The sequence below is a fragment of the Castor canadensis genome, chromosome 2 (assembly GCF_047511655.1).
Source record: "Castor canadensis chromosome 2, mCasCan1.hap1v2, whole genome shotgun sequence".
NCBI lineage: Eukaryota > Metazoa > Chordata > Mammalia > Rodentia > Castoridae > Castor > Castor canadensis.
In genome coordinates this window covers 195,222,293-195,250,261 of record NC_133387.1, presented here as the reverse complement: position 1 = coordinate 195,250,261, position 27,969 = coordinate 195,222,293, and the positions used below count along the sequence as shown (strand labels likewise).

The following is a 27,969-nucleotide window of genomic DNA, read 5'->3' as shown; positions in this document are numbered from 1 at the left end:
AAATATATTGAGTGCATTATAAAATTAACTTCTTAAAAAGCTGGAGCAGTATATTATTGTGAACCATTTTGATACATGGTCTGATACTTGCAAAATATTTGTGACTTATGAATGCTAAGGGCAATATTTTCATGCTGAGAATGAGAACAAAATTAGACTAATTACAGCCCTAAAATAACTTCGGTCCAGCATATTGATAGTCATCACTAATATTTAATAAGCACTGGGGGAAAAATAGCTCATATTGGAAAGGAAATTTCAATGTGAAGTTTTCAGATATAATCCATTTGCATGGAACATTTAAAGTATCTTACTTCCAGCTTTTTAGTAAAGAAATAGATACATTGTATTCGAGTATCTTTGTTGTCCTAAATCTTATCCATAAAGAGTGAACATAGCAATATTATATAAGCATAAACCCCTATTGTCACCCATTTTGCCCATGGATCATACAGTAACCAATATGGCTTGCCTGTAGGGCTGTTTATATGACTTGTACCAATCTTCTGTTAAATTACTTTGCCATTTCATATCATGGAATGGGAAGATAAAAATACTAACAAAGCAATGTTAAAATTTTAAGTTACTTTGTAATTGAGACACATGCACCACTAGATATAAAGATGTGAGTTTGGGGAATCCTAAACCAAAACCAATTAGTGGGAAAAACCTTTCAGTAATCACATTCCGTTTGGAAATATGTGACAGGTAAGACTGCCAATTTTATACAAAATATAATAAAAATTCATGGAACCAGACAGAAATCATTCCCATTCATGGGGAAATGTGCAGAATAGTTCCCTGAGCAATTGATCACCCTGAGGCAAAACAAGCAGTGAACTTTCAATTGCCCATGGAAGTGAGGCAAAACTGTGAGGGCTTCAATATACAGCCCAATACAACCTGACTCCAATTATCATTGCACTGGCTAAGTTATTTCTATCCATTTGGAATAGAGTATTAAAATGTTTCCACTTTTTCAAGTGAATGAATAGTAGATCCCTGTAAAGTCTACCATGAAGCTACTGTGAATTTTTTCCCATTTCTCCCAATTCCCTTCGCAAAATAGTTATTATGATGGCTATACATTTTCTTCAGAGACAAGAGAATCATGACCTCAAAGAACTCTTATTTTGTGACCATATTTCAGTCTCCATGCATATTTAAAGCCAGACAGAAGGAAGGACCATCAAGTGGACTTTCTTTGAAATGCATGTGAGGAGGTGGAAATTTTTATTACCTCTTATTACATCTTAGATGCTGGGTTGAATATGGTTGAACAATTTGCTTTCTTGGAAACCCTAAAAATAAATTAGAATACAGCAGCAGCAAGTCAGTTTTCAGCTGCTCTAAGCATTTTGCTGTTACTTATTATTTTGATATTTAACCAGGGATGACTCAGTCAATGGGAAATACAGCAATATTATAGAGGAAGTGTAACTGAAAGTAGTAAAATGTTCCTTAAAGGTACAAAACTTGTAAATTTTGAAGTAGTTCAATTTGAACTGGAAAAAATATGGACCTAATAAATTAGCACAATAAGATCAGCATCTACCTGCCAAATGAGGAGAGATAAGTGAGAACAAAAGCTGCATACAAATGCATGCCACATGGGATTTCTTTGTTTGAATCAAGGTGACAATTTGTTCTGCAACTGTCACCAGTGGAATGCACTTTATTGAGATACACTACTTTATCTTGCACAAATCTTTAATTAGCCATGAGGAAAGCTATTGGGACATTTCCCATTTGCAGGTGGTATTCTGAGTGTTTCAGTCTTCACTGAATATTGCAATTTCCTGAGGTTTACTGGCCAGAAAGCTTACCTATTTTCAGTTTCCATCAGAAAATTGAAAATCTTAAAAAGTTCTTTTCTGTAAGTCATCAGAGAAAAAATGAGGCATATAAGTGACAAACTAGGCTGAAAATATGGAAAAACAATATCTTTTATCTATCACTGACATTTAGGTTTTCTTTCATTTTTTTATAAAGGGATCTTTTAGAGAATTACTTTAAAAATCCCACAATGACATATTTTATTTCAGTGATCAATTTATTTGCTCACATTAAAATAACACATAGCCAGCCAGACACCTGTGCCTCACACCTATAATCCTAGCTATTTGGGAGGCTGAGATTGGAAGGATCACAGTTCAAGACTAGCCTGAGCAAAACATTTGAGAGATCCCATCTCAACTCATGGTTGGGTACTATAGTATACAACTGTAATCTCAAGGTACTTGGGAGGCTGAGATCAGGAGGGTCACAGTCCCAGCCCAGCCCAGGCAAAATAATTTGCAAGACCCTATCTCAATGGAAAAAAGCTGTTTGTGGGAGCATGCTCCTGTCATGCAGTGTAAAGTAGAATAGCAGTTCAGGATAGCCTGGGCAAATAGGCAGAGCAAAAGGTCTGGTGACATGACTCAAGTGGTAGAGCAAAGCCTTAAGTTCCAAAACCCAGTACTGCCAAAAAGAAAAAAGAAAGACATAACTATTAAATATTTCTTTAGAAAAAATGAGAAATATTGCTTTGGAGGCTACGGCTAAGAGTATTTTTATAAAATTTAGAGGCTTAAGGGGAGGAAGGAAGAAATTATATGCTGTTTACATTGAATCTGCATTGGTTTTGGTGAGAGAGGTGTGATAATGCAAACTGAAACACCTCTTAAGAAGTGTTTGTTGCTTTTGGCTTGGTTGGAGTTAGCTGGAAAGATTTAGGTTGTCTGTTCTGTTGGTTTCTACAAGCCATTAACAGAGTAACTTCCTTATCTCTTCCACTCTTCTTCCTTCTTACTCCATTTTAATACTTATTGTGTTGGGGTAAGAGTAAAATCCCTTCTGCCTCATGAAGGCTCAGGGAAGAGAACTGACAGCAGGCAGATTAACAGGAGAAAATGGTATCCAAATTCACTAATGAGCACAGAAGAAACTGCAAAGTGTGATTGCCTACTAGGCCCACATGGTTCAGAAGCTTCTGTACCTCTCTCCACAGAGGAGGGGGGAATAGGAGTGTAATTGATTTTTATGAGGATAACAATTGTTTCAGGGGAATCCAGTGGGTTTATACAACATAGCCTGGCAGAAAGTGTTGGGGTTGCAGAACACACAGTGGTTAACAAATGTTTCTTTTTTGAGGCCACAACAGAAGACAATGGTGTGTGGCAAAAAGTCAATCCAGGTGTGATGACAGCTTCAGTCTTTCTTCCTATGATGAGTTTAATCTTTTCTAGTTAATGCAAATTCAGAAAGAAGACAATGTCTTTTCATAGATCCAAAATTATCATATTTTGCCATATCTGTAATCTAATGAGATGACTCCAGTGAAAGGAAATTTGCAGAAAGCTTCTCTCTCCCCAGGGGCTGGGGGTGGGTGAAGGAAGGTCAGAGGGACCTTGAATCTGAGAGAGCTTGTAAAGGCTCTCAGCACATCAGAGCACTAGGCTTTGAGTTCATTTTCTGCACTGTAACACCACAGTCAGAAAATAATGAAATTCAACTTTGCTTTTTCTCATTCTCCACTTCTATTTCATAAAGGAACCACATAGGTCTGTCATGATAATCATCTTCTCAGCACATCCATTCTGAGCCTGTTCCATTTATTATGGCTCCCTGTGGAAATCTGATTAGGTCAACTATGACTGCGTTCATTTCTCTGAACTGGTTAGATTGTTTCAATTTCTTCCATTTTCAAAGTAGACTAGGTTAGGAACAATAAAATCAGTCTATGTTCCCTTACTTGAATTTGTGTGAACTTCCTTTCTTTCCATTTAGTCAGACAAATGATATTCTGACAAATAAGATACATTTCTAGCTCTATAGCTCTAGTGCTCTTTACACAACTCAGCAGCTGTGGTTACCTCACTCCTCTTGCCCACAGCTTATCCTCATGACACAGCAATTTAGAACGTGATGAAGATCTGGCTTTTATCTGAAAATGGGGCCAGCCCTCTTACATGTGGTCCCTGTTACCCTATCATCACCATTCTTTTTTGTCTTCAGCAAAAAGTCCCAAACATTGCTTTGAACTAACAGTCAATCAGCTAACAATCCTGTTAATATTATCAGGACTTTGTATCATAATGTGATGACATGTCCTGTGTTTTCTGAATTACTGAATTCTCCTGTTGCTAAATCTCTTGAAAACCAGTTCCTCAAAAATCTCTATACCCCTTTTTCTAAGTGTGATGATTACTTTTATATCTTCACTGGGTTAAAGGATATGCAGAAACCTAGTACAGTATGATCTCCACATGTGTCTGAAAGTGTTTCTAGAACATCTTTGTATTTGAACAAGCAGATTAAAAAGATCTCCTCTCATTAATGTGAACAGGCATCATCCATCTGATGCATTCAGGGCCTGGATAGAATGAAAAGGTGGAATAAGGGCAAATTCTCTTTTCCCCAGAGCTGGAACATCCATCTGTCTGATCTTGCATATCAGAGCCCAGATCCTTGGGCCTTAGGATTCTGGAAAACGTATCATGGACTCCTCTGGTCCTCAGGCCTTGGGATTCAGACTGGTTTGTACCAGCAGGTTTCTACTTCTCCACTTACACAGGGACTATCATGGGACTTCTGAGTCTATAATTTCCTCCTTTTCTTTTTTTCTGATACTGGGGCTTGAATTCAGGGCCTCACGCTTGCTGGGCAGGTGCTCTACCATTTGAGCCACTCCACCAGGCTTGTTTTGTGTTGGGTATTTTCGAGATAGGGTCTCACTAATTATTTTTCCTGGCTGGCTTCAAACCTTGATTCTCCCGGTCTCTGCTTCCTGAGTGTCTAGGATTACAGGCATGAGCCATTGGCACCCAGCTCTGAATCTCCATAATTTCATGAGCCAATATCCATAATAAATCTACTTACATGTGGTCAATATCACTATTGCTTCTGTTGTCTGTGGGACCCTAACGAATATGTTAAATAATGACACTGCTTCTCTTCAGAAGTTATTCCAAAACTCCTTGAGTAAGTTTTAAAAAAATTGTATTGACATTCAGTTCCTAGATGTTACATAGGATTTCACTAGTCTAACCAAATACCTGAGGTAATCAACCTAAAAAAAGGGGAAAGGTTTATTTTGTTTCACAGTTTTGAAGGTTTCAGTTCATGGTGGGGTGGTCTTACTGCTTTGAGGCTTGTGTTGAAGCAGTGCACAAAGGTAGGCAGCACATATTGGCAAAAAGTACACATCTCCTGGTAGCTTGAAAGTGGTAGAAAGAGGAAGAGAAACAGCTAGGGTCCCCACATCCTCCTCAATGGAACACACCCAATGACCTAACTCCCACTAGCCCCACCTCATAAAATTCCCCAAATCCACCTCAATATTGTCAAACTGGGGACCAAGCCTATACCACATAGACCTTTGGGGGAGTCTTTGAGGTCTTCAGATTCAAACTATAGCACTAGTTGTTTAGCATGAACATCTTTAAAATGACGTAATTATCTGAAATTCTTGACTTGACATTTAGTAGTATTCTGGTTCTCCCATTATACTTGCTATATTATCACCAGTGCACCATAAGCTCCTTGCAGAAACAGACTGTGCCTTCTAATTCTTCGTCATCACAAAGTGCTTTGCAAGCATTATAGTAAATAACAAAATGAGGGAAAATTACAGATAGGTGTACATGCATGTGAAGGTAAATCTTTATTATTTATTATTTATGTTTTATTGCTAGCAATCAAGCCCACTGCTGGGCAAGCAGTATACTACTGAGGTCCATCCCTAGCCTATGAAGGGAAACCTTCATAAACGTTGTAAACCTTTGTTATGCAAAGAATATTTGAAACTCTTTTACAAATATTTTAAAATTTGTAATTAGTTGTCACTCACTTTTGTTTAAAAAGTCACTTTTTTATTGTGATGGGTGGGGGTATTTTGTGACATTTACAGATATTCTTACAATATATCAAATATATCATACTTAAGTTCACCCTCACCACCATTCTCCAGTCACTTATGTTCTAGGCACTGAAATCGCTACAGTTCTTGGAAAGAACTGGGATATAATAAATATCTCCTCACTTATCTAATAGTCAGACATTAGCCTAAGTTTGGTCTTGAATCATGAGACTTGTGTTATGCTATATATCAAAGACACAGGCATTAGAGTCTGCATTGTCTTGCCTCTGTGCCAGCAAGCTGCAATGCCACTGCTTTCACTGTTTGTCTCATCCCACAGGCAGTGCTTGACATGTAATACTAACGTCTATTTAGTATGCTTTTTGTAATGAAGGATAATGAGATTCTGTAATGCAGCAAGCATAATTTATGAATTGGCATCAAATAAAGCATTTCAAGCAAACTAAAGGCAAATCTCACCAAGTTAGCTATTCATAGCCTGGCCCTGGAATTAAATCAAAAACACTGAATAGAGTAACATCTAAAGATTGTGGGCCAACTGTCTGTTACAGCTGACAAGATGCTTGGCACCACCCAGAAAATCAGAAATTATTTTGTCATTTGTCATTTGCAGTGGTCTTGCAAGTCAGTGCAGAAAAGCTAAAAAGCATCATTCATAGTCCCTTAAAGGGGAAGATTTAAAGACACTAATAGTTCCTTGAATTGTCAGATATCTGTCTTGTTTTTAAAAACATGTAATTCAAATGTCTACAAATTAAATGCACAATAAGTCATTGACATGAGAAGTAGTCTTGAGTTTGGCATGGAGTTTCTGTGAAACTTAAAATTCTCTTATCTAACATCTATTGTCTATGTTTATCTTTATGTCCCAAACTAGGCTCATCATTTTCTTCCATCCAAAAACCTGTTATTTATTTAGAATTGAAGTTTCCTACTTTCCTCTCTGACACCCCTTTACTCAAACTTTCCCAAAATTAAAGCATCACTAAGAAGAGTGTACATATACATATGCATATATATATATACATAAACATATGTATGCAATAAAATATGTACACATATAGTGTAATATTGCAATATTTGGGATTGAACTCAGGTCCTTAAGCATGCTAGATGAGCGCCTTATGCCTCCAGCCCTTTTGTTTGTATTTTGTTTTTGAGATAGTCTTGCTAACTTTGCCTGGGAAGGCCTTGAACTCTTGTACCTTCTGTGTTTGTCTCCTGAGTAGCTGGGATTATAGATGTGCATAACTCTGTGTAACTCAAGAAGAGTATATTTTATTTCCTTAGCATACTACTCAATTTTGTGTGTTTATCATTGCACTGTTTCATTTATTCCAATATTGCCCTTATCTGGGCTTCTGGAGGAGGCCATATATAGAGGGGAGAAGGCAGGACAATGTCAAAATGGATGGAATACAAGATATCATCGAAAATTCATGTGCAAATTCAAGACAGAAATCTACCAAGAAGGGCCCTCCATGGTAAGACCTCTGAATTTATCCTGAAATTGGTGGAGAATCACTGCAGGATATTAAGACCTGAATACAATGATCAGAAAACAAAAGTACTTTGATGGTAAAGAATTGTTTACAGGGCATGTTAAATGATATCATGAGATCCCAAAAATGTCAATGGTTTAATCTCTGCAACCCGTGAATATGTCACCTGGCACAGAAAAGCTTAAGGATCTTAAAATGCAAATATTATCCTGCATTATCCAGTAAAATCACAAAGTCCTCTATAAGAAAAGAATGAGGCAGGAATTAGGGAAGGAAATGCATAACTAAAACAGAGGGAAGAGAGAGAGAAGAAAGGAAAGACAAAGAGGTAGAATCAAAAATGGCAAGAGTTATTTGAAGATGCTCTCTTACTGGTTTGGTGATGAAGGAAGATGCCATGAGCCAAGGAATGTAGGTGAAGCTATTAGGCTTCTCAAGGCTAATAAAGATTAGGCTATAAATTTTCCTTTAGAGTCCCCAGAAGGAATGCAGCCCTACTGACACCTTGAGTTTAGTTCAGGGAGACTTATTTTGTTCTCTACCCCTCCAGAACAGTGAGATAATATATTTGTGCTGTTTTATATCATTGAGTTTGTGTTGAAATATTATGGCAGCCATACAAAAGGCAAATGAGGATTAGGAAAATGAATAGGATAGTTTCCTAGGGTTAGCACAGAACTACATTCCTAAAAATTGTAGCAGTTCAAAAAACCCAGGTTTCAAAGGGAATGAGAAGTGTATGCACAATCCTTGACTGAGAGCCTGAGAGAAAAGAATATACCTGACATATTTGAAGTAATTATGTAGTCAGTCTGCAACAAAGATCCTTTACATAATACCCTGTATTTTGCATGGTATTTTTCTTGTTTTGCAAAGGAAGATAAACATGGCAAAAAGGCAATTTAGTGTTATTGCTATAAAACTTAATGCATTTGAAATTTAATAATGAAGTATATCTTTTTCAGACATGAAAGATTGCTTCTTGTTAAATCCAGTATCACTAGCGTTTACATAGGATAATAATACAACTGAAATCACTTTTGCTTTCATTCTAGCTTGCAAATATGTAGTGAGGGTAACCATATGCAATGAGCATATAAATTGTGTGCACTGTATCATCTCTTTAAATCTCAGTGGCTAGCCACTGTGAATTAGAAACAAAATAGCCTAGAGCTGTCAGTGTGTGTGTCTTGGAGGAGGTGCGTATAATTTTTGTATTTAACATTGAAATAAAAATATTTCATAGTATATTAGGCATCTAAATCATTTTATGGGGTAAACCATTTTGTACTAGAAGAAACTTGGGTCCAGAAAGACTAAACAACTTGCCTAAAAATGAAGTTTGTAAATAAATTTTGTGTATGGGTTAAGACTTGTCATTAAGCTGAACCAATTTTGCCTACAGAGGGATTATCATAGTTGTATTTATTTTTGTTCTTCAATAATGATTCTATTCATTTAGTTTAATTTATAGCTTGATGCTACTGGGGTTTGAATTTAGGGCCTTAGGACTTGCTAAGTGAGTGCTGTATCATTTGAGCTGTGCCACCAGTACTTTTTGCTTCAGTTATTTTTTCACATAGGATTTCATGTTTTCTACCTGGCCATTTTTGGACCACAATCCTCTTACCTCTTACAAGTGTGAGCCACTGCATCTGTCTCTGTGGTTTGGCTTTATAATCACTTGTAATAATAGGTTTCCTTTGATATAGTCATGTGTCCATTTTCCCTCTGATAGCAGGAGTTCATTTCTGGCAGGGTGAAATGTATTAGTTGGAATATTCTATCAACATTGAATTTGAAATGAACCAGTGGCATCTGAAAATTCAGAGAAATACAGGTTACAGTGAAGGGAACTTTGTGACTTTCCTAAGGTAATTATTAAAATGCCTAACATGTTAAGATCAGTGCCTACTCACTTTAACGATTGGCTAACGTGCTTTAAAAATAGTCTAATTAGAAGTGCTGTTGGGTTAAGTTTCCCTGCCTTTTGGAAGTTCTGTTGTCATTGATCTACGTCAACTTCCCCTTTCTTGTCAGAAAGTTATTCAAGATACCCTTTCTTCTGTCTTCCTTTTTCCTCCTTCTTCTGTCTGGCTTTGCATACTTCCTAGCTTGGGAATGACAGCGTTTGAAAAAGGACACGTATGTCTAACTGCAATGATTAGTGCATTCAGCTCTGCATTTGGAGTAATTACTTTTGCTCATTAAAAATGACTTAACTGTCTTTTAATTAAGATGCAATTGTCTTGTTTATATGAAAAACTTAACTGAAATTCTCAGTGTATTATCAAAAAAGTGGGCTTAAGAAATGCAAAAGAGAATCTCCAAGATTCTGTTACTGCATTCAGCTCCATCACGCACATGCACACATACAAACACTAGTTGGTCATTTATTATTCATTCATTAATTCATTAAATACTTATTGATCAGCAGTACAATGTAAAATACTTTGAGATAAAACTAATAACTTATAACCCTTGCTTTCAATTAATCCAATAGAAGAAATTAACAGTAGTATGTAAAGTGAAATAAAATTAGATATTACAAGATTGCCTGTCTTTTTTGTAAGTAAAATTCTGCAGTCTTAAGAATTTTAAAGGCAGAAAGAATATGTATTTGAAAATATGGATGCAGCAAAGGGCATGGGGGAGATAAGGAACAGGGAGGGAGCAGGTATTTGTTTTACTTGGGTGCAGAATACCAAAACAGGAATTACTGAAATAAAATACAAGAAGAACCACTGGGTGAGACACCTGGTGTTTATTCAATTGCCAGTAGGGAATGTATGAAGATTTCCAAAATGGAGATAAAATTTTGAAGATTTGCCTCTTCAAAATTAATATGAAATCTGAATGAAAGGTGAAATTAAAAAGAAGAGCTACCTGGAAAAGTAATCCATTATTATAAACAATTTACTCATTTAACAAACATTTGGTACCTGTCTACTATATTCCAGACAGAGAATTAGATACAAAATTATGTAGACAGTCAGGAAGCTCAGATATTTTCCCGAAGACGATGGACAAAGAAATGACAAAGAAATACTTGCTTAGTAAGACCATTCTAGCACAGAATATACGATGAAGGGAGCGGTGCCACTGATGCATTTTTCCTGACCTAATCAACAAGAGAAATAAAATGTTCTTCCAGCAAAGCAGGAATATAGGAGGAAATATTACCAAAAGAATCAACGGGTTCAACAGCTCTTGTGATCTAGATATATTTAAATGTAGTGTTGAGAAAATGGGAAGGTTCAAAAGAAATAAAATGTTTCATTAAAGAGGAATAAGTAATTTCTGAGTAGTTCCTTATTGGTATTTAAGGTATTTGCACAGAAAATTGGTCAGTATTAGGTAGCAGAATTCAGAGACCCTGAGCTCAATGTTCATAGGTCTACACTAAATTCTAAGAGTAAATTTTGTGGTAGTGAAGTCAATAGTTGGTGTCTGCATTCTTGGAAGCTGTGTTTTCTGTTTTAACTGTATCTAACCCCAGATAATCTAGAACATTGTTTCTTACCATCAGTAGAAATGCTAACTGATGACTTTGATAATGATAAGAATTTGCTACTTGAGGTAAGGGTACAAGCAGCCTCATTGTCAAGTATTTTATCTTTCTTATCATTTTCCAGTAATAAAATGGATTTTGTCTTTTTTTTTTCAAGAAAAGCATTTGCAATGAAGAGAAGGTTTTAACTAAGTTCCAGAAAGTTGACTATTTTTATTTAGCAATATATACAAGCATTCTGACCTCAAGATGAGATTGTTATTCCAAAATGTGAAATTCTTCTTCCTATTGTGCAGCACGGGCTAGATGCAGGTGGCGATGGCTGGCAAGAATTCTGAAAACAAATTGTTGATTATTCTGCTCGTCTGCTGATTATTTTGAGTGTATTTATTTGTTCTCTATTAAACTTGATATTGCATTATTGTTACAAATTCAGCATCATTATAATTGTTCTGGTATTCTCTAGAGTCTGATGATCAGCTCCATCAGCTCTTTTACTTCTCTGAGTTCTTGGTTGGAATGTGGGAAAGTATTAAATCCAGGGCTTACATCTAACACATGGCCAATGTTGAATTAATAAATGATAAATGTATGAATGAAAGGTCTTGGTATTTTGATGATAGTTCCACTAAGTAAAATATATTTACTTTTTTCAATGTCAGAGGAAAATATCCAAAATATTTTATTAGTAAACATTTGAGAAATAAAACATATATAGAGCAACAGTTCTGAAATCTCATATATCCATCACATAGCAGATTTGATTAGTCCACATGCCTGTGAAGTATCACATTAAACTCCATTAATATATGCAATTAATTCATGTTAATAAAATAATATTATATACACATTATGTATAAACAATGAAACCTTAGCACTATAGAAAGGACCGAATAATAATTATTAATTCACTCCAGTGGATTTACTTTAATGCCCTGATCTTGGCGTTTCATGGCATCTATTTTTTCTCCATTCTGAATTCAACCCTCTCTAATTTATGACTTTTTTCAACATCTCAGTCTTTCCCTCTAAGTAGTAATTTCCCTCTCTCTATCCTGCAGCTGCTATGTCATTCATAGCAGGTAAAATTGTTCACTTATTCATAGTGGCTCTTGTTTGTCTGCGTTTTTCTCTTAGAACCTTTCCACAGTAACTGAGATAACATTCACCTTCAGAATAACTTGTTGTATAAACCTTGTCAGATGTTATTTCTTCAAAGTAGTCAACAGTAATGTTGTCATTGAATGAGTGATATAGCTATAGCTTTTGGTATCTTTTTTTTTTATTTTGAAGAAAAAAATTATTTATAGAAAGAAAATTTATTTTCAGATTTATTTCCCAGAAAACTAAAGATTCAATCTAATTGTTATGGCTTGGGTCATGAATACTGCATGAATTTTTAAAAAATTATTTTTAAAGTTGTGGTTATTTAAATATAAAATGACTTTACATGTACTTATTGATGTCAATATACATGTCTTAGAAATATTTTGATATTAAACATTGCAAATATATATTGATCTTATATTTTGTTACACATTTGCTGAAGGGTTTAATGTAAAATATATCAAGCATATGCCAGGTCAAAGTTTCCAGACTTGGAAACTTGGTTTTTCTTGTTTTTATGAGTGCCTTGAAATTTTTTGTTGAGAGCAATACACAATGAATCAGGTAACAGGAACTGTGTAAGGAGGACATTAGTGTAAGTTTTTATTGCTGCTTTTTCAGCTGTAACATGTTACTATATTGAAGTCCTGTTGATATGGTGGAAAGGAATAGGTCAAAGGAAGTATTTTATAACCCTATGGTTATGTATTAGTTTGTTTCAGTGGTACTTAGCCCCTGGGCTGTGGCCTTCACCAATATTTCTTAACACTTTTTTCTTTTCTTAGGTGATAAGAAAGGCAAGCTGAGACTAGAGTTGCACACTTATCTTTCCCCATATTTTAGATAAAAATCTGGTGGTAGTTTTCCCTGAAAAGGTGGAGGAAATGTTTTGGAAAATTTTGTAGGAGTACTTCAAATGGTTAATTTGCTCTTCCTGCCTGAGGAGAAATAAATTGTTTTGTTTTGCTTCATTTTGGTTTTTAGAATTGTCGCCATGTGAACATGATGGGGTTTTTAGTGACAAAAACCTCTAATATGTGGAAGTGCTCTAAGAATGGCCCCCAGGAGTTCTCACTGGAGCTAGTCCACAGCATCTCCCAGCAGTGCATCCAAGCTATGGTTTAGGTATGTCTGCCAGTTCACAGTTCCAAAGGTTTCTGCTCCAAATTAGCAGACATCAGCTGAGATTCTCTGTTTTGTTTCTCCAGATTTTGTGGAACTGATTTAACTGTGAATTCCGTTCCCGAATGGGTCTGAGAGAAGTTATTGATTTTCAGTACCTGTTTTCTTGTTGCAATGCCACAAGTGATGCCATCTAAGCTTTTTGCATGGTTCAAAACAAGAAGTCAGTGGCCTTCGTTTTGAACATTTGTAAGTTTTCAAGCACACATAAAAACATAGAGAAATATGCCCATCACACAATCCCAAAAATCAATTTGTTAATCATGCTTTACTTTTGTCTCCTATGATCTTGTTTTCATTATTTCAAAGCAAATACCAAACTTCAAAACCTCAAATAGAAAATTCACAAGCCTTTGCTTATCCTATTTCAATATTGACATTAACTGAGTAGGAGATGGCAATTAAGGAATTATTATAAATTTTGTTACTGCACTTGTGATTTTGAAACATCCTTATTTATTAGTGATAAATGCTGAAAATTTTGTGGGCATTCAGAGTTGTCATTAATTTTAATTCATTAAAGTTAAAATTACTAAAGTCAGAATTTTTTTTATTGTTTTATTATTCATATGTGCATACAAGGCTTGGTTCATTTCTCCCCCCTGCCCCCACCCCCTCCCTTACCACCCACTCCACCCCCTCCCTCTTCCCCCACCCACTCAATACCCAGCAGAAACTATTTTGCCCTTATTTCTAATTTTGTTGTAGAGAGAGTATAAGCAATAATAGGAAGGAACAAGGGTTTTTGCTGGTTGAGATAAGGATAGCTATACAGGGCATTGACTCACATTGATTTCCTGTGCGTGGGTGTTACCTTCTAGGTTAATTCTTTTTGATCTAAGCTTTTCTCTAGTACCTGTTCCCCTTTTCCTATTGGCCTCAGTTGCTTTAAGGTATCTGCTTTAGTTTCTCTGCATTAAGGGCAACAAATGCTAGCTAGTTTTTTAGGTGTCTTACCTATCCTCACCCCTTCCTTGTGTGCTCTCGCTTTTATCATGTGCTCATAGTCCAAGACAACAAAAATAGAGAATTTGAAAAAGCAAAAGAAGAAATAAAGGAAACCATAGAAGCACTGTATAAACACCAAAGTGAAAGAGAGAACACAATGAATAAGCAGATAAATGAACTCAGGACAAAAATAGACAACATTAAAGAGGAAAACTGCCAGGATATGGAAAACCTCAGAAAAAAGAACGAAACAGAACTGCAAAACAAAACGGAAGGCCAATCCAGCAGAATAGAACAAACAGAAGACAGAATCTCAGAACTTGAAGATGAAATGGTAATTAAAGGAAAAACCGAAGAACTATTAATTAAGTTCATTTTTATATAATTAACTACTTAACAAAATTAACCTTTTCTTGGTGGAGTGGTGAAAGCCTGTGTTCCCAGCTACTTGAGAGGCTGTGGCAGGAGGCAACACAGGGAGATACCATTTCATAAGTAAATAACTAAATACAAATAGTGTCCACATTTTCCTCTTCTAATGAAAATCCTGCTTTATTTTCACCACACTGGACCATTATGCCTCACACCACCCATAACAGCTAAATTTAAAATGCTAGTAGTGCATTATCACCAAGGTAGGGAGGGAAAAAAAAGTAACTTTAAGAGAATGCTGAGAAGTCACCTAAATATTTAGGAAACTGTAACATTCATGCATAAAATTACTCGATGCAACCAAATTTACTCTTCATTTTAAAATTCATAATTATAAAGGAAGAAAGAGTGGTAGAATTAGACTATCATCATTTTATAACCATTAGGGAATTAATGGATGTAGACAGTGATCACCAGTGGCAGATGACATCACAAGAAGGGATGGCCAGGACCAGAGGCCTGGCTCAAGTGGTAGAGTGTCTGCTTTGCAAAGCAAGGCCCTGAGTTCAAACCTCAGTCCCACCAGAAACAAAACAAAACAGGACAACACCCCCCCCCCCAAAAAAAACAAAACAGAAAAACAAGAAGGGACATGCAGGCATGATAGGATTGTGCACCATCTATGAAACCTTATTATGGCTTTCGATAGCAGCATCGCTATAGCTTCAGGTATTATGTTTCCCTATATTTATTTCACATTGGTGCTTAAGTTCAGAAGCCCTTGAATTATGAGAATCTAATTTATTAATTATATGCTCTTATCCTTTTCTTATCTTGATAAGCAAAACTTTAAAATACATTTTAAAGTTATTATGGAGCTGGGCAGATTACACATGAATACAAACTTGCAGATATTTTGCAATTGACACTACTTATATTACTTTTTGTTATAATTTCAGTTGGTCATGTCATATACTAAAATCAGCATATGCATACGTTCCATGTTAAAGAGTACATTTGTGGGAAATGCTAAGAATTGTAAACCACAACACTTAATAAGAATGTTGTGACTGCATTTTCTCTTATGTCAATATTTTCATCATGCAGATTAGAAAACTGATCACAAAAGAAGATATGTAACTTTCCCAAATTATATATATAGGTATTAAAGTTTAATTATTTGACTCCCATGCCCATATTTTAGCCATAAATTCATTTATCCTGCCAGTACTTAAGTTAGAACATTTCAATGGTAAGTCATACACGACCACAAATTGGACAGTGAGTATAAAAGCTTCCTTTGGTTGGGACATGACACATTTTGATGTGACCTGGTCATTGAGTATAATCCCTATACTTATCATATAGTACTGCCATTATACCCCTACATATTTATCCAAGAGAAATGCAAGCAATCTTTCCATACCATATATGAATAACCTTAAATCTGTAGTATGTTGTTGGGAAAAATTACCATAAGCTAATGGTTTAAGATAATGCAAATTTATTATTTTATGGTCTGTAGGCCAGAGTCTAAAATCAAAGTATTTACAGTGCTGTGTTTTCTCCAGAGGCTTTAGAAGAGAATCTGTAGCCTTACCTTTTTCAGTTTCTAAAGCTACCCACATTCCTTGGTACAGAGCCCCTTCTTACACCATTCTAACATTATTGCAATTACTATTATTATTATTACTGTATTATTTCCATAGTACATTACCTGTTTGAACTCAACATTATTCATAATAGATAAATACCTTAAAAATTCAACTATCGTTTAATGAGTGGATGAATAATCGCATTATAACATGTACATACTATGTAATATAACTCAACAGTAGATACAACCACAACCAGAATAAATCTTGAATATATAATTCTAAACTTTAAAAGTCATATACAAAAGACTAAATCATGTTTGATTCTACTTATGTAAAAATTCTAGAAAATTCAGACTACTGTAATATTAAATCAGTGATTCTAGGTCAGAATTTTACTCCTTGCTTAAGGTCAAGATTTTAGTGAGGTGATGAAAATAGACAAGACAGAAAATTTTAAGATGATCAAATGCCATACATTTGCTTATGGTGGTACTTACACAGCTTACAAAAATTCCATATTTCATCAGTTGTAGAGTTAAGACAGATAGGTCTGATTTTATGCAAAAATGTTCATGGTATATATACTGGTTATTTCATGATTCCAGGTTTATATCAGACATCATTAATTTTCTTGTGATTGGTTTTTCCAAAAATACAATCCCTGCCAACTTATGTATACTACAACAGTGGGCTCCATATTTTCTATAACACAATACAAACAGGATCAGCCAGAAGTCATCAGAAATACAAATACATTAAGGGATATTAAAATGAGACACTTTTTCTTTAAAAAGTTGAATTTGAGTTTTCAAATATAGAAAATAATCTGTCAATTTCAAAGACTCTTTGATAATTTTCTCATCCTTCCAAGCAGTCGATAGCTCCCAGGAAAGTTATGCAAAAGTTTAAAGTAAGAACCAAATCATAATTTCTACAAAACTCATTCTGGGGATAGTATGAACACAAAGAGGCTAATTATGAAATGGTCTCTTGTGCTGATCCCTTAATAAAAGGAATATAAGCAAAGATGCCCCTGGTTCCTTATAACATCTTCATTTATAAGGTGGCCTAGGGATATCATTTTGATATGGGGAAATTAACTTTGTAAAATGCTGATGTCAAATATCAAAGCAATTTTGTCTTAATTATAATTACTAAAATAACCATAAATTGTATATATATATATATATATATATATATGCACACATCCTACTTTACATAAGTTAATAGAAAGTTCAATTTCCATCCATTCTATCAAAAATACCACAGAGAAACTTTAATTTAATTCATCCTTCTGTAGAATTATCTAAACAACTAGGAGTGATTAATTTGGAAGTTATTTACAAATGCTTTCTGAGCACATATACTGCTGATTCATGTGACAGCTAAAGGTCCATGAAGAGCCAGTACTCACTAATCACAGGCACCTGGGACACTAACACTACAAAGTAAGTGACATTCTGGTTAAACCCATGTGTCTTAAAACTGTCACAGAAGGGTTCACTTTCATTACCACTGACTAAAAGTGTCTATGCCATCCAGGAGTAAAGCATTCCATAAACCGTGGTATCACTTAAATTATCCAGCATCATCCTCTATGTTTTATCATCAATTCATTTGCCAACCCCACATCCAATCAGAGAACACAACTTAGAACTCTACCTGATGTATGTTAATCAATTCTTTTCTTCTTCCTTCCTTCCTGATATGTCTAGATTATTATGATGGCCTCCTACCTTGTCTCCTGGAGCCTAATTTGGTCCCGTTGTACTTAATGCACTAAAACAGAATCTGAGCATACCGAGGAAGGTTAGCAGGCAGGGAAATAACTTACCAGGGGCGTCTTCTCTTAAGCAAAGCTAACAGGCACCTCAGCACGTCCCTGACCAATCTCTAGAGCAACAAATCCCTTCTAAATTGTAAATAACCTGGTGAGTGAGTAGGTTGTAAATATCATTACAAAATAGCTCTGGAAGAGGTGTCTTTGGGTTTTCCTTGCTTATTAGAAAAAAAAAAAAAACCTGCCCTCAAGTTGACCTCCCAGGCCAAGTCCCTTACTAGGCTCTCATGAGTATTGGTTACATCTCATACATACAATTAAAGGCCTAAATATTAGCATAAGCACATACACAGAATATCCCTTGTTTACTTAAGTAAACCTGCCTGCCAACTCACCCCCTTCCTAAGGACTGCCCAGATTTTCCTGCTTTATAACTTATAAACTGGACTTAAACAAAGTCAATGCTCTGTGCTGCCTGGCAGAGCCCACTGCTTCTCTTGCAGTGCTTTGCTACTGTTTGCAATTTGTGTCTCTGTCCAGGTCTCTATCCAGGTGACACAAGAACCTGGAGTCTTCTGGACTAGAAGCCTGGTAAAAATACCACCTACCCCTTAATCTTCTCCATTCTTTCTTGAAGTTTCCCGTTTGAGGTTGAAATATTTTAACTTGATGCATAAGAACTCAGGTGATCTGTCCCCTACCTAACTACCCAGACTCACTCCTATCAGCCTTTCTCTTGTCTCTACTGCTGTAATCACACACAAGTGTGTTACCCCTCAGAAGTACTACAAGTTTTCCTGAAGACATCATTCAATTTTATGCCTCACCCTTTGCTATGTCTTCTTGATAAACTCTTATTAGTGCTTCTCTGTGTACCTTAGTGATGATTTCTTCCCCGTACCTTCTTTGAACCAACATATAACAATTGTTTACTCTCCCCTATATTCCTTTATCACTAAAAAAGAGAGAATCTAACCTAGTATTGATTATTTAAAAACTACTTTTGTACTTCTAGTCTGTAATTTTTTTCAAGGTAGGAAGCACGTCCTATAAGCATTTTTTGGCAAAACTGTGCAACATGCACAGAAGGTGCTTCTTATCCATTGAAATGGACACTGTAGAGGAAATTCCATATCAGTTACAGGATCAGCTACATGGCTGTAATGCTCTTTCTAACTGAAGAATTCTAACCTTCTTTTATTTTGCATAATATCATTCCAGAGCTCCCACCTGGCAAACCCAATCTCTTCCCGGTTTGCTTCTCTTCTTAGGAACATTTGTTCACTGCAAAATACCACTATTTATTCATGAGACAGAGCAAATATAAAATTTTCTACTTTTAAACTGTGTGTAAATATTGTATTGCATTCTTTTTTCCCAATGCTTCGAGATCTCTTAGGACATGCATGATACCGAGACAAATATTAATTCAAGCTCACTCAATTTCCTTGTATTTACTGTTAATCTTATTTGTTAACAATTCAAAAATGGTAACAAAACAGGGAGAACTCACTCTTGTGAAAACCAACATATTATCATTCTTTATTTCAGCAGTATTATTTGAATCAATTGTCTTTTGAGAAAGGTACATTTCAACGGTTTTTAGCTGAAGTATAAAAAGCATCTTTTCCTCAAGCTCTCTTTGTAAAGGTTAAACATGCACTCTCATTGTGTAGTGCACAGAGCCTGGTAATGCGTTTTGGGAACACTGATTCATCCAGTTTTCTATGTGGATAACAGACTGGTACTCTGGACCCCATAAAAACCATCAAAAAGACATTATGCTAAAAAAGGTTTCCACACCTCTTGTATTCACTGAGATAAATGTTTAGGGTTATGTTAAAATAAACTGATTTTTCTCTCATCAAATTGACACTTTATGCTATTTACATTGATACTTATGACTATTTCCTAAGTAACTCTATGGTGCGCAAATGAAGTTTGTAGTTACTGTCAAATGTTGTAGATGAATTCCTTAAAACCAGAATCTTATCCTTGGAAATATAACTCTCAGCTGCATGTAATGTTTTGAAAACAACTTGAAATATAAAAACAAACTGTTTTGCACTGGGGGTGTAGTTGAAATAGTAAAGCACTTGCCTAGCATGGGTGAGGTGTTGGGTTCAATCTCCAGTACTGCAAATAAAGAATGACTCACCAGAAAAACAGACCCTTGGACCTTAAAATATCTATGCTTTCATTGTGGTGATCTGTTCTATTATAATGATTAAATGGTGACTTTAGAAAACTGTTCTATTCTAAGACCACCCCCCGCCCCACTTGTGCCCTTGTCCTGTCCGCTGAGAACTTTCATCACTGCTTTCCTTTCTCTTGAAACATATTTTACTTTCTTGTGTCTTTTAATCTCTTTTCCCTTCCTTCTATATAGGCTTTTCTCCTTTGTCTTAAAAAATATCTCTTCCTTTTACTTGGTTAACTAAACATTCTCTTTCCTTTCTTCAACTGGCAATTCTGAAAAAAATCAGTTTAACTCTCTTCCTCCTCCATTTGGTCCCTTCTTACAAAGTGGATTTATTCCCACTTTCTACAAAGATTTTTCTTAGCTCTCATTGTCCTCAAAACCTGATTTCTAATGTGAAATTATAAATCCCTTTCTCTTTTTCCCCCAAAATTCTCCCTTCCCTAAACTGCATGCAGCTGTACTCTTGGTTTTCTTCTTAAATTAAGTAAACGTTTGGGTGGCCACAGGATTTTGACTATGTACACTAAATTCATGTCCCACCATCATCTGCAATGTTACATAGCATAAGTTGTTTCCCTTTCCCTTATGTAAATCCCCTCATTTAGGTTTAGATCTTATTTTTAACTCAGATAATCTGTTAGTTACTATCTCTTAATTTTTTTTCCTGACAGTACTGAGGTTTGAACTCAAAGCTTCACGCTTGCAATGTAGTCACACTCTTGTTTGAGTCCCACTTCAAGCCCAGTTACTATCTCTTAAACAGAAGCAATTTGCATTCAACTAATAGTTCTTCTCAAATCAAGCCAGATCCACAAGAGAATTTTCAAGTAATAAAGTTAAATATATAGCTATTTTTGAAAATCAACATTACACTATAGGCGATGTTGTTTATTGAACCTCACAATGTTTTGGTAATTGAATAATATGTGAAATTAAAATATGATAAGTAGATATTTTGTTTTATTCAAAACTTAACAAATAATTGAACAGTCTTTAAGTACCAGAATTGTATCAGATACCTAGATGCACAATAATGAATAAAACATCTCAGATAATAGATATTAACCTTAGAATCATTCATTCTGTAGTTTAACTGGTACCATTAGAAGCCTGAAAATTCTCACTTGAACATTGTGAATATGAAGTTTATGAAGACCTTAGAATTTCCTGTTGAGAAGCATAAATACTTTGAAATCTTTAGCTTTAATAGTCTGAAATTCACGTTGATGCTACCTCATTTTACCAAATATCCCAGAGACTCTGAAATTACTTTATCAACACATAGTGACTTTCAATGTAGGCTCAACCCAAATGAAGTATATACTTCATTTTAGAGAGGCATACACTGATTTGAAATCATAATGAAAACCAGACATTTTGTGTCAAAACCTCTCTTGAGAACAACCTTAAGGAACAGCATCACCAGATTCACTACTAACACTGTTACTGAAAATGGGTACATATGTGAAATCAGGAAGTTCAGATTTGAGTGAGGGGAGCCATGCTTTTTTAACCTCAGGAAAACTAAGTCTCCTATTATGTGAGCTAGTCCACAATGTCTTATTGTGCCTAGAAATTTGGATAAAAAGGTAAATCTGTATTTTAATGTATAAAATGTGCTCTGGGAAAGACATTGCAACATATGCTACTGCTTTTATAATATTATCCCACTTTTATGTAGAGTCATATCCTTATGTCTCTTATGTTAATATCAGTTCAAAATATTTATTAATATGCTTAAAATTGTATTTGTCCATTGAGTGGCATATTAGAATGGTCTGCAAGGTTTATGATGTAATTTTCTTTTCCCCCTATTTTCTCCATTTCTTCATTACCCAAAGAAGTCATTGTATTTTTGCCAGAATTTCATTTTGATCTCTGATAACTATGATGAAATAGACAAGTTTCCTTTTGTGTTGATATGAAAATTTATTTTATTGTATCAATTTTATTTCATTTATTGTATCACTAAAATACTTTTTAAATTAGTTTTTCTGTTCTCAGTCTGTTTAATTCAGTATTTTTACTTTTAAGTTGGATAGCTTAATATATACAGACTTCATGATTCTTTTTCTTCTCTCAGTTTCCTTTTTTCCTATTTCCACCTACATTTTATGGAGGTGGGTTGAGTGGCACATATTAATTTAACCAAAAAAGTTAAAAAGCAAACATTGTCAAATATATGTATAAAATGCACGAGGTAGATGAATTCTACTTGTTCTGTTTCATATGTCAAGGTTTTGATTTATTATCTAAATGCAGAATATCACTTAAAATTTCTATTTTTATTTTTCACTTAAAAGTATACACGAAAAAACCTTTAGTAGATTCCAGGTAAAGACTTAAGCTCTAATTTCTTCTATAAAAAAGAATTTGATCTCCCTATGTGCACAAAGCACAGAGCTTAACCCCAGGCACACAGGCCAGAGCAGTGGTCTCTAACCCTTACATTGGAAAAATGGTCATCTGGGTTCCTTGTGAAAGATACACATAATTCAATGTTTTAAAGACACTGATTTCTTGAGACTGAATAAACTAAAATAATCTGCATTTTAAAAAATACTCCACATGATTTTGTTGTAGATCATTCAAGATCCACATAATAAGAAATTTTGCTTGCATTTTGGTTTCCTGTAAACAATTCAGAAAAGTTAAAGCTCCAAACTGCCATTATTCAAATAATAATGCTAAGGTCTAAACCTCAGTGGTATAACATAACAGAACGTGATGAGGCTTTGGCAAATTCTTTGTTGCCTTTTGTGGGACAAATGGTTTATTCAACTCTTTAGGGATGTGTGCTGAGCATAGCAAATATTTCCTTAGCATTCTGTCAGCATCTATGAACTCAGCCTAAGAGGAACAGAACTGTAAAGGGCTCAGGCATGTTGGCATATGAGGAACACAATAGGAGTGTGAAGTCACCGGCATTCCCAGAGGGATTTTGCTGGGTATCAAGAGACAAATTCCTAATGATCCTAAAGCAGTCTTCCTTAATTCAAGAGGCAGTGGGGAACTGTTAAAGATGCAACTGCAAGGCTGGAGGTGTGGCTCAAGTGATAGAGCACCTACCTACCAAATGTGAAGCCCTGAGTTCAAACTCCAGTACCTCCAAAAAAAAAAAAAAAAAAAAAGACGCAACTGCAGAGTTTCATTGACTTTGTATAAGCATCCAGAGTTGGGAAGTCCGTGTCTAGACTATAACCAGAACCAATATTCAGAATTAGTTGAATGATCATGTTTTTTGAAATAACTATTAAACTTTGACTTACAAATATGAATGATCTCTTAACACACACATGGTATAGTTTCTTTTCTCTTTTATGATAAATCTGCTAAGATCAAAGTATCAAATGCGTTCATCAGGAAGGAAACCAAAATCTGCACTCTTTTTCTCCTTCTCCATCTTTTCCTTGATGAGAAACACAAGAATGACAAAGCAGAAATATAAACACAGTCAAATATCAGGTACTGAGGTCAGAGGAAGACTGTCAGGAATTCTACTGCCCAGAGTCAGATGTCTTAAAAAGTATGACATTTTCACAAAGACATTTATGAAGTCAATTATGTGCAAGGCAGCGTGTAGTGACAGCACGTGGGGGAAATAGCTAATATGCACATGTCGCAAAGAAAAGGAAAATACACTCCATTTAGTGTAAATTGATACTTCATGCCAGCAAACACATTTAAAAATGAACATGAGTTTTAATTGACAACAATTTCCCTAGACTTATTCCCATTTCTGATGATATAAAGATAATCAAATATAATTCTTGATGTTGGAGAAAGTTCAATACAGTAGGAAACCTCCAGTGTATTATTTACTGCTTTCCCTATTCCCAAGTGTAAAAGGTGGGATCTACTACAGTGGCAGTCTTTTCATAGAGCTGGCTCTCTGATTGTAGAATTCTACCAACAACTCTGTAACTTTTGTGTCATTTTTTCCTGTTTTTAAAATAACAATAATGAAGAGTAGTTTAAGGACCCCAAGCTTCAAAGTGATGAACCACAAATGAAACCCCAGTGTAGATATCCAACAAACTTTCTTTTAGGCCCAAAATATTGATGGAAAATAACATTAATCAAGGTTTGAAACAAATTGACCTTAAGATATCTTAAAAGGTTACAGGAAATGTCATAGATGAACAACATCAATCTAATGCATTTCTGTCTTATGGAGAAAATTCAGAAAAAATCTTGATGAATTACATTTCACAATTATGGACTATGATAAAAGCATTCGAGTTTGGAATTAAGAATTATTTTCCTGGCTTTTCACATAGTGAAATAAAGTTGCTTACATATATTACAGAATATGGGCCTTAAAATAGTGGATGTTTTCTTGAGAAAGAGAATCAGTGATAACCAATATTTATCATTCATCATATATGTGCTTGCTTGCTCATTGATAGATTGATGGATTCAGGGATTGTGACATGTTAACCTAGCAAGCATGTTTGGATTTTCATCTCTGAAAGGATTTGTCAGGTGGACTAATAACTGCTAAAGCCTTGTGTGCTGGAAGTATTGAGCAATGACGTGTTTCCATAAAGGAATATAATATTCCATAAAGGAATATTACAACTATTAAACAGTGGACGTTTCATTCTGTCTCCATTCCACATATCTAGGTCATTCTTCATAGCGCATAACTCAGGAGGGATGTGCACTGCTGAGCGAAATCCCAGTTTAAGGATGAAATGGGAACGTACTCAAAAGATTATTCACATTGTCATTTCTGCTTGGCAGAAAGAGAACATTAAGAAGAGTAATTAAGAAATAGCTGGGATCAGAGGCAACAGTGAATAGATTAGGCATTCAATCTGGAGAAAAAATGAGTGGAGAAAGTATACAGGTTTTCCCAGACAAAGTGTCTGAGAGAAGAGAGTGAGATGTATCTCAGCGTGGTACCTCTGTTTAACATCTACTTCAGTGTTGGCTACTTCTCCAGACTTTTATTTTTTCTAATACTGAAGTTTGAATGCAAGGACCTCATGCTTGCTTTTTAGGTAATTGCTCTATCACTTGAGTCCCACTCTCTGACCTTTTTCTTGTTTTAATTATTTTCAGATGGGGTTTCACACTTTTGCCAAGACTGGCCTTGGACCACAACTGACCTATTTTTGCCTCCGAATATTTGTGACTACAGGTATGTACTACCATGCTTGGCTCTGGGATTTTTTTACCATTGAGTGCAGCGTGTTGGGCCAAGTATATTTTCTAACAGAGTTAAACATGAAGATAACTTGTTCCCCAATTGTAGACACCCTCTAAAACCTTGACAATTATTCAACACAAGTTCCATTATTTTCATAATAGCATTGAGATTCCATTTGTCCTTTTTACTATGCTGACTTAATCAGTAATTGTGCAAAAACGATGGTGGGTAAAACTGTTGGTAGCTTAACACAAATTATGTTAGTGCAATATGTTGTATTTGCTATCATTGTATTCTTCATTGCCGTGCAACACACACACACACACACATGCACATAGTAGTTTATCCTTTATCAAGGATAAGGGTTATCCTTGATAAAACAATAAAATTATTAATGCTATTATATCTTGATCCATGAAGTGCTCAAGGTTTAGCACAAGTGGTAGAGAGCTGCCTAGCAAGGGCAAGGCAAGGAGTTTGAACTCCAATACCACCAAAAATGAAAAACAGATTATAAATTTGAATGCACCTATTTTAACATTCTGTATAACAAATGGAAAATATGTATAAGCTCTTCTGGTACTTACTGAAGTGTTTGTCTCTAGATAAAGCTGACATGAGTTTGTGTCAATGGCTGGCTAAAATGGTCCATCCATTCATTTATGAATATCATTCTACCTGAAATTTCATCAAACTGCAATTAATCAAACTTGTACATTTTGCTGAGATTTTCTAAAGAAGATATATATGCACACATATATATATGTATATACAAATATCAAATGTCAAATTTGTCACTTTAAAGAAAATAATATTTTTTCCTGCCAATATTAAAGTTTAAGCTTTAGAAAAAAATTAGAGTTTTGAAAAACTGTGTCTTCCACCATACACTTCAGAACTTCCCAATACCTGAAGGTCTTTCTGTTGGAATTTGCACTAACACCATGATGGCCCAATTGATCATATCACTTTCATGTAAAACATAAGCCTAAATATACCTACAGATATGTAATAAGTCACCCCCAGCCTTTCTCTTTTCTCTGATTCTTGGCTGCTATGACATGAAAGGCTGATCTTTATCCTGTCCTCCCTGTCACGATGAACTTTAACCACTAGAAAAATGAGCAGAATAATCCTTGCTCTCTGGAAGTTGTTTTTCTCAGGTATTTGGTTACAGTGATGGAAAAACTGATTAACACAGAAAATGAGTACCAGATAAGTGAGGGTCATCACTCTGAATAGACCTGACCATTTGCTTCTTAAGCATTTGACAGGTTTATGGGAGGAATTTGGAAAAGTTTGGAGATGCAGGCTAGCAAAAGTGTAGGATGCTATAAACAGAGCCTTGTAGGTGATTCTGGTGGGAGCTCAGAAAACCAGAATACTAGTAGGAATGCAAACAGAAAAGACTGTTCATGATGTTTCAGATGGGAATGTACATTTCATTGGGAATTTGACCAAAAGCCATGTGTATTGTGTTGCAAAAAAGAATGTCTACATTTTGTACTTGTTCTCGGACTTTTTGGGAGACTGAGTTTAAAGGTGATGGGCTAATTAATCTAGTGGAGGAAATTTTAAGGCAGCTAAGTATCAAGGCTGTAACAAGGTTTTTGATATCTTCTTTTAGTTGGTTTATAGTGAGAATCAGTGGCACAAAGCACAACAGAAAGACTTGAAAAACTTGCAGTTTGGTCAGAAAAACCTGTGTAAATATGGCCTAATGATGGCAGGGCTTCTGAAGAGATTAGCACCATTAGAGAGAAGCAAAGGTCTTTTCATGGGGACAGCAGGAAAGATGACTTGAAGGTATCTCAGGAATTTTCCAGACTCCATCCATCAGGATGAAGAGTGTGAGGTTTTAACTCATTTGAAAGACTAGTTTGAGAAAAGAGTTCCAGGATACCTTGCTTGTTCAGGGCCACATAGGGAGGTGTTTGCCAGGCTCGAACTGTCCATGCACTCAGAAGCTGCTGCAGCTGTTTTCTAAGGATGCTTAAATACTGGTGAAGCTGATCTCAGACTTTGGTGTTGTCCACATGATTCTGGTTTTGCAGACACATAGAATATGAATTATAGGGTGGTAGAAGCTTCCAGTGAGATTTCAACAAAGGCCTGGGAGGACAGACAGTGTGTGGCAGCATCAAAATCCCTAAAGGCAAGCTCTGAGACAGCGATGTGTGGAGGTATGAGGGTGAAGACGAAGCTGCACTAAAGATGCCAGTATGTTGGAGACGGCTGGTGCATGGAACATCATTGCTGAGGAAAACCACAGGCCGTAATTGGATCCATTCAAGACAGAGACCAGGTGGGCTCCAATCAGCAGGCCATAGGGCCAAGGCTGTTCAATCCACTGGAGAGCACATTAAGATACCACACACCTGGAATGTTGGACATGGAGTTATAGGATTTAGTATTTGCTCTGCTGGGTTTGATTTTGCTTTGTCCAATCCTTTTATCTATTCTCCATTCCTCTCTTTTGGAATAGGAATGCTTACAATGTGCTGTTATGTATTGGAAATGTGTAACTTGTTTTTGAGTTTTACAGGGACACACAGCTAAGAGCTGCCTTGAGGCTCAGAAGATACTTCGAAATGGGCTTTTGAATAATGTTGGAATTGTTGTGAGTTTGGGAACTCTTGAAGCTGACATGATGCATTTTGCATTATGAGATGTTTGTGGGGTTTAAGGAGCCAGGGTTGGAATGCTATGTCATAAGGTACTATGTTTGGGTGTCCAGTGGACAAGGAG

General features: G+C 35.6%; 1 long non-coding RNA gene across 4 annotated transcripts in view; it reads right to left on the bottom strand.

The window, feature by feature from the left end:
* The window catches only part of LOC141420907 (uncharacterized), a 74,351-nt gene that overhangs the window by 26,533 nt on the left and 19,849 nt on the right, over positions 1-27,969 (bottom strand). For all 4 annotated transcript variants that reach the window (XR_012445629.1, XR_012445630.1, XR_012445632.1 and 1 more), the window contains one exon: positions 25,809-25,899. This is a non-coding gene — a long non-coding RNA (uncharacterized lncRNA). The remainder of the gene's footprint in view (positions 1-25,808; positions 25,900-27,969) is intronic.